Source organism: Pinus tabuliformis, chromosome 5_1 (genome assembly GCF_031772625.1).
Source record: "Pinus tabuliformis cultivar Carrire ecotype Pingquan chromosome 5_1, CPIR1, whole genome shotgun sequence".
Lineage (NCBI taxonomy): Eukaryota > Viridiplantae > Streptophyta > Pinopsida > Pinales > Pinaceae > Pinus > Pinus tabuliformis.
The window spans coordinates 316,859,882-316,867,178 of record NC_142305.1 but is presented as its reverse complement, the minus strand read 5'-3'; the positions used below and the strand labels follow the sequence as shown (position 1 = coordinate 316,867,178).

The following is a 7,297-nucleotide window of genomic DNA, read 5'->3' as shown; positions in this document are numbered from 1 at the left end:
ATGGTTATAGTTTTTGGCCATGTGCAATATGGATTTGTCATCAATTTGTTGGATCTTTGCCACGAAACCTATTTCTTCGTTTTTGTTCCTTTGGAACAAGTGAAACATCATAGAGGAAGACTGTATCCTCAACAAAATTAAAGAAGAATCGTAGCAAGCGCAAGGATGGAGGTGCAAAGAAAATGGGCTCCAAAACTTTGCTTATCTAAAATCTGGAGAAGTATTGCCCTACGCAAAACATAAAGAAGAATTTGCAACACAAGTTTTGCAGATAAATGTGAATCTGGAAAGTTTGAGGCAGCTATGGTTGCAGCCAAGGAAGCATTCACTCAGAGCTCCATGGAATTGAAAACAACATATATTCGCCAAGGTCATGGATCTGGGAACAATCAAAATGTTGTGGAAAAATGCATCGATTGATCCATGCTGATGATTATAATTCAATCGAATAGACACCACTGACCAGATAAGGTTCCCACGCAAATCAATCCTATAGGCAATCCATACGCAACCCTTGAAAAACGTTAGTTTTAAAAAGCAGTTTACTATCAAACCAAGACAAATCTAGACAAACGAAGACATGGGTGTTTTCCACAATAGAATGAGTTACATAACCCAGAAATCGTTTTCTTGAATTCCTAACGGTTTGATAGGGAATCATGGTTCTTCGAGACCCTATTTTGGTAACTCCGTAAAGAAAAAAGGTTTTTACAATCTATGTGCAGAGAATTATGGGTTTTGCTGGCAGCAGAGCAGATTTTGAGCGATTTGAGTGATTTTGCATGCAGATTTATTGGCTTGATTTGAGCAAGTTGCACCCTCACGTGTTCCCTGGATCAAAATGAGCATCTAAAAACCAACGTCAAGAAAGCCAATACGCCCATCGTGAAGCTGTCAAAGCATTTTAATTTGGTCTCTCTCTCTGCTTATTTGTTGAGCAGAAAGGGTTCCCCGTCTCTTAAATTAGATCCATTTTCTTCAATTATTCCATGTTCTGTTACACATCCAGATTCAGCCTCATGTTTAACGCATAATGGAAATGCAATGTATTCAACGTTCAGGAAGACATATCCATTATATTTCTCATTGACGTTTGTGCTGTATGTTGTCTACAAGTTTATGGAGTCTCCCATGCAGACATGTTAGAATGCTATTAATGGGGTTGTGCGCTCTACATCAATCTTGTCGGCCTTTGTAGGAATATTTCAGGGAGTTATATGCTTGCAAAGAAAGGTTTTAACAAGGGACCATAAGCTTGTGTATTGGTTTGCTCGAGGCATGGCTGCTTTGTCTGCCTTGCTAGAGAGGAAGAGTAGAGGAGATGAGTTAGCTTTTTATGTGCTTCCTCGAGCTGCAGATTCAATATGGTATATTTTAGTGAATAGACATCTATTTCCAGATATAAGAAACGCTGAAGTGGCACATTTTTGCCTATGCATGGGAGGAATAATGTATTATATGGAGTATGAACCAGATGCAATGGCCCCTTTCTAAGAGGGCTGATAAAGAGTTTTCTTGCTTGCCGAAGAAGTACAATTGACCAGCCTCCCAACCTTGGGGCATCATATTCCTATGTCAACACCTTGAACTCTGGACATAATGCAAATTCATAAGATAAACACGCCAAAAACTCACGCAGTACATCAAGAACAAGAGAAGAGTTGAATCTGGAAGCCTTTTCTGGACTCTGACCACAATTTTGACAAGGGAATATCTTTTATTTAAGTGGAGTGCTATGATATGTTTTAGCTTTTCCTTGGCATAGTTAAATTCATTTTTTTCTCTTCTTAAAATTCATGCTCAACATTATATTTTTCACCAGTGACTTGGAGTAGTCATTGATTATTGTATGCTTTTATAAGGTACTCATCAGCAGCAGCGCTGCGAGTGCGCCAGACTGATCTGCTATCGCGGGTTGCCAATTCACCAGCAACATCGTCCATGCCTCAGAAATGCGTCATACACTTCACCATGCCAATTCACCAGCACTGAAGCAGATTTTGAGCTTAAAAAGGCATGGTAGTTTTTTTCTTTGAGCATTGATTAAAAAAAAAAACGTTCCTGAGTTTGGAAGAAAATCCATAAAAAACTTCATTTTAGTGTTAGTCTATTTTTAGAATTTTTCTTTATTAGTTTTTAATAAATAAAAATTTGTTGATTTTACAATTTCATAAAAACTCAACTTAAATAATAAATTATTATTATTATTATTATTATTATTATTTTATATATATATATATATATATATATCTCAATTTGTTGTTTAAAAAAAATAACTAAATAAATAAAAAGAAATCAACATAAATTAAAAAAAAAAAAATTCAAAAATTCAAAAATCTATGTCTTCATTTATTTATTACTTTTGATAACTTCCTTTTAAATTTGTTGTTTAAAAAAAAAAAATTCACAAAATTCATGCATATTTGAAAATAAAAAAATGGAATACTTGGAAACAAATTTCGAAAATCAATTTATCAAACATTGGAGGATTCTATAGACGATGATTATATTGTTTTGATAGCTTCAAGTTGGAATTAAACTCTAACATCTTTCTGTTGAATGTTTTTATGTGACATACTAATATGCAGAATGCAACAGATTTTTCTAATGCCAAACTTCTTGCAGCACACATTTCATGGGTTATCTGACACAAACAGGGAGTATTACTTTTCATGGTTATATTTAAGAATGGATTGATACTAATATCATGAATTGAGTTAATTTCAACACTTTGATTTTTCTTAAATCTGTTTTATTTGTTATGAAATTTTTGCATAAAAGTCATGAAGGAAATCCGCATTTCTTCTTGAACACACTTATGTTTTCTTTCTGCCAAGTTTTTTTTACAGGTTACAAGACAATCAAGTGATAATTAAGGAGATTACATTGTGACAACAATTAGTCTTCCAAAGACTAAATTCATGAAAAATTCTAATGACAAATCCATGTCCACAACCACTACCTTGCACCTCCCTTTTTGAAAAAGATTTGAATTCCACCAATTGTAAATCCATAAAGCATGACATTTCCATATCCATTTTTCACAGCAAGAGTTCTTATTCCTTCACCAAGCATTTCCTTTTATCCAATCCTAACCCACAAAATAAAACCAAGAAGCTCACTTACAAGCTTATTTCCATTCTAATTTTCCTTGTCATTTCCTTTCCTTTTCATTTCCACCAATAAAACCCTGCTTCTATGAATATCATTGAGTCGAAGTTCTAGAGTCTAATTATCTTTGTAAAAACACCTAGAGGCTTGCATGCCTTAATGGCAAGTACTCTTGCCAATGAAAAATGGGAGTACATTAATATCCCTTGTTCATTGGATCTTGTAGGTGACTCGACCACAACAAACTTATTCGTACCTACAAAGATGTGTTAGGCATCTTGACTCTCATTGGAATCAATGGTGAGAGCTCTCATGTTGACTAGTGGCATTCATTAATGGCCACTAAATCAACAACTTCTTGCTATGTTCGACACCATCACATTTAATCACATAGTAATATTTGTGCCATCAACCGTTGAAGACTTGAAGACCCATATTTTGTAGCGGATGAAGCAGATTTCCTTTCACTGTTTTTCAGTTTGTCATGACTTGAGGACAAGTCAATAAATAAGGTTGGGGGGAGGAAAATGTAACGTATATATTTTGTATACCTTCCAAACCTTATAGATTTTCAACCATATTTAGCAGACTCATCAGATTCATCAGACTATCTAGTAGCAGATACGACAATACAGATCCACCTTTCATCCACAACTTGTAGAAGAAGCTTCAGATCAAAATTGTAGCAGCTGAACATGCATGATTCATCCACTTCTGTAGGTAAGTAAGGTATGATGTTTTCTAACCTTTCATCTTGAAATTCCTTTTAGATGCTAAAATGATGATATTTGGAAAATATTCCACTATTTCGCTATTCCCTTTCTCATTAAAAATTTCCAAAAACCATCAGTTGGGGAGGGGGGAATTTCACACTTCGTTTTTTACCTCATTCATATTACATCTTAACCCACATAGTCTTCCCACAATAAAAACTACTACAAAATGATGAGCATATTAAATGACTTCTTAAAATGATTGATCTCAACAAAGTAAATAATGATTGTAAACACAAGAACCAATCATTAAAAAGAGATCTCAACAAAGTAAATAATGATTGTAACACAAGAACCAATCATTAAAAGATGCAAATTCTTTGCAAAAAAATAAAAGTTATTCAAAGACGTGCAAAGTTAAAAGGAAGTCCATGATTTAAAGATGTTTTTTACACAAAAACCAAACATCTTGTAAAAGGAAGCTCATCTAAGAAATAAATCAAATAAGTCATCGTAGTAGCTTGCATGAGGACATGCAAGAGCTTCAGTTGGGGAGTATGTTTGGGTTTCAAAATGTCACTCATTACCATACATTTTTCACCTATGCTTCCATTATATCACCCATTATTCACCACCATGTCACTTCATTTTCCCTATTATTCACCATTAATGGGTCTCATTTATATTTTCCAAATATTATTTATTTTTAAGCATTTTTAAGAGAAATTCTTGATTAAATATTAGAAAATAATATATTTTACTTTATATATGGAAAGTGGGTTGTTTTTGTGACATGTGTAGGTGCCAAGGAAGCTTCCAAGACACCTTTATGTGGCCTTGAATTACCAAATTCGAATTTGAAGAGATAAACCTCATGGAGAAGATCAACGACAAAAGGGGGTTATGTGTCTAGATTGTTGAGTGATTTATGGAACTAAAGTGAGATTAGTGGATGATCATTATGAGTTTGTTACTCATCCCATTGTATAAATAGGAGTAAAATCTCCTCCATTTGTAATCTTGAAGTTTTTGTAATCTTAGAATTTTGGAGTATGTAATCTTAGAAACTTAGAGTTGTAATCTTAGAGTTGGTTTGTAATGGAGATTTTGAAATAAAGGAGCATAATTCAATTTTGCTTCTACATTTGAGTCTCCATTGAAGTGGTGTGCTTGTGGAGTTATGGAGGGCCCACATGGCCTCACTTGCATGCTTATTTGTTTATTTTAGGTATAATTTATTTTATGTTTTTGTTTGATTTCAGTTTTCAAGTTTTTGTTAAATGTTCTAATATTGGAAGAGTCTTATTTGAAAGTGTTCTTGTAAGAGAACCGTAAGATTTCAAAAAATTATTAGATCTAGGCTTTCAAGTTCTTATTAGATGTTCTAATGTTGGAAGAGATCTTGTAGAATATGTTCTTGTAAGAGAACCATAGATCTCAAACAATTGTTAGATCTAGGTTTGATTAGTTATTGAAAGAGGTCTTAATGAATATATTCTTGTAAGGGGACTCTAATATCTTGGACAAATTAGGAATCCTTCTAAATCTATATATTTCAGATAAGCGCTTCTAAGTTTACCTTCTTGGGTTGACATTAAATTAAACTCTAATTGACATCATCAATTGGAACCAAATAGTGACATAACTTGGTATACATCTAAACAAAAATTTTCAGGCCCTAAATTTTAATAATCCAAAACTGTTAATTAATTGGTTAATATATAGTGTTGTACCAGAGGGAGTTGTGTGGAGGGGGAATGTATATGGAGATACAGAACATTTCAAAACAAAGTTACCCATTCTCCCACACAACATTTCTTCCTTGTATGCATTAAAACCAAACTTCATTTAATATTGGATAATAACCATTTAATTGATAAATGCAAAATAAGAAATGAACTTTGTATTCAATAAGCTCAAATAAAATGAACCCACATCGACTATGTAGTGGGGATAGTTAATTACCAACCCCTATTTCACACTTGATATACACATAGCGCTAACTTTTCATTCCCCAAACTTTTAAAAAGTGAAAAAAAACAAATTAATTGGTTAATATGTAGTGTTCTCTAAAACAAAGGTCTGCAGGAATGTATGTGGAGACATAGAACATTGTGGAAAAATGTTTTTGTTCCTTTCTCCGCACACCCATTCTGCTACACAACACTTTTTCCTCCCATGTGTTAAACAAACACTTCATTTAATATTTGATTATAATTGTTTAGTTCTAAAATTCAAGATCATAAATGCACATTATATCTAGGAACCGTGAATACCAAGACTTTTTGTCTCTACTTTGATTCAATTTTTAAACGATCAAAGTTGTCGAACATAGTTTTGAAAACTGCACATCGGATCATTGACAAAGCAGTTTTTCCACAATTTAAGTTTTCATTCCTTGATCCGCACATCTAGTCTCCGACACAATAGATTTTTCTCACACGCATAAAAAATAAACTTCATTTAATATTGGATAATATATTTAATTCATGAAAGCACCATTCTACTTTGATTAAAGTTTTCAAATGAGTAGGAAGGTCCATGGCATGAGAAGTTGACTAATGTTAGAAGAGGGACCTGACACTTGATATCAACTGCCGACTATGGTAGAAATATCAGAACCACGACTCATACTTTTGAAAATGACACATTGCATCATCAACAAAGTTATTTTTCATCCTAACATGAGATAAAACAAGCCCACATTGGCATAGTAGTATGAAGAGTTAAATACCCTCTGTTATTTCACACCCGATATACATGTAAATCAAAATTTTCATGCAGAAAACTTTAATAAACCATAACCACTAATTAATTGATTAATATGTAGTATTCTGTGGGAGGTAGGTGCACAAAGGGAAAATTTATGTGGAGCTACAAACATACAAAAAGACTTAGGGAAAGTTTTTGTTCTATGTTCTAGACACCCATTCTCCCACACAAAAATTATGCCTCATATGATTTCAAAAGACACTTCATTTAATATGGGATAATAACTAGTAGGCAAATAAAAGGGGTGGAGGACGGCTCTAAATTTCACCAAAGATTTGACCTTGCAGTCTATGTTAGGGTTGGAGCAATGTCTTTGCAGGTTGCCGCATCAACATATCACAGCCACGAGGAGTAAAAAGGGAGGTTGTTTCTTATTATGCTATGGACTACATGATAGGGTTCAGGGACATACATAGTTGTCGAGAAGTGTGGAGCAACTGATGGTCATACCGAAGGTTTAAGTGTAGAGTGGGATATTTATTTTCTAAGATGGATGAGAAGCTAGTGGACTACTCCTCAGACCTGTTGGAATAGGTTCAAATATAGACAAAATCTCCACCTCAGCCTTCTAGTATGGAGCTACCAGGATAAGATGGTTCATCGGCCCTGCAGGTAGTCTTGCCTAGGTCACCTCTAGGGAGGTCTTTGGAAACACATGAACACTTGGTATTGAAAATATTTTTTCAGCACTCAGACAAAGT

General features: G+C 34.0%; 1 pseudogene; it reads left to right on the top strand.

Moving 5' to 3' along the window:
* Positions 1 to 731: 731 nt before the first annotated feature.
* On the top strand, positions 732 to 1,613 carry LOC149164636 (uncharacterized; annotated as a pseudogene).
* Positions 1,614 to 7,297: the final 5,684 nt, after the last annotated feature.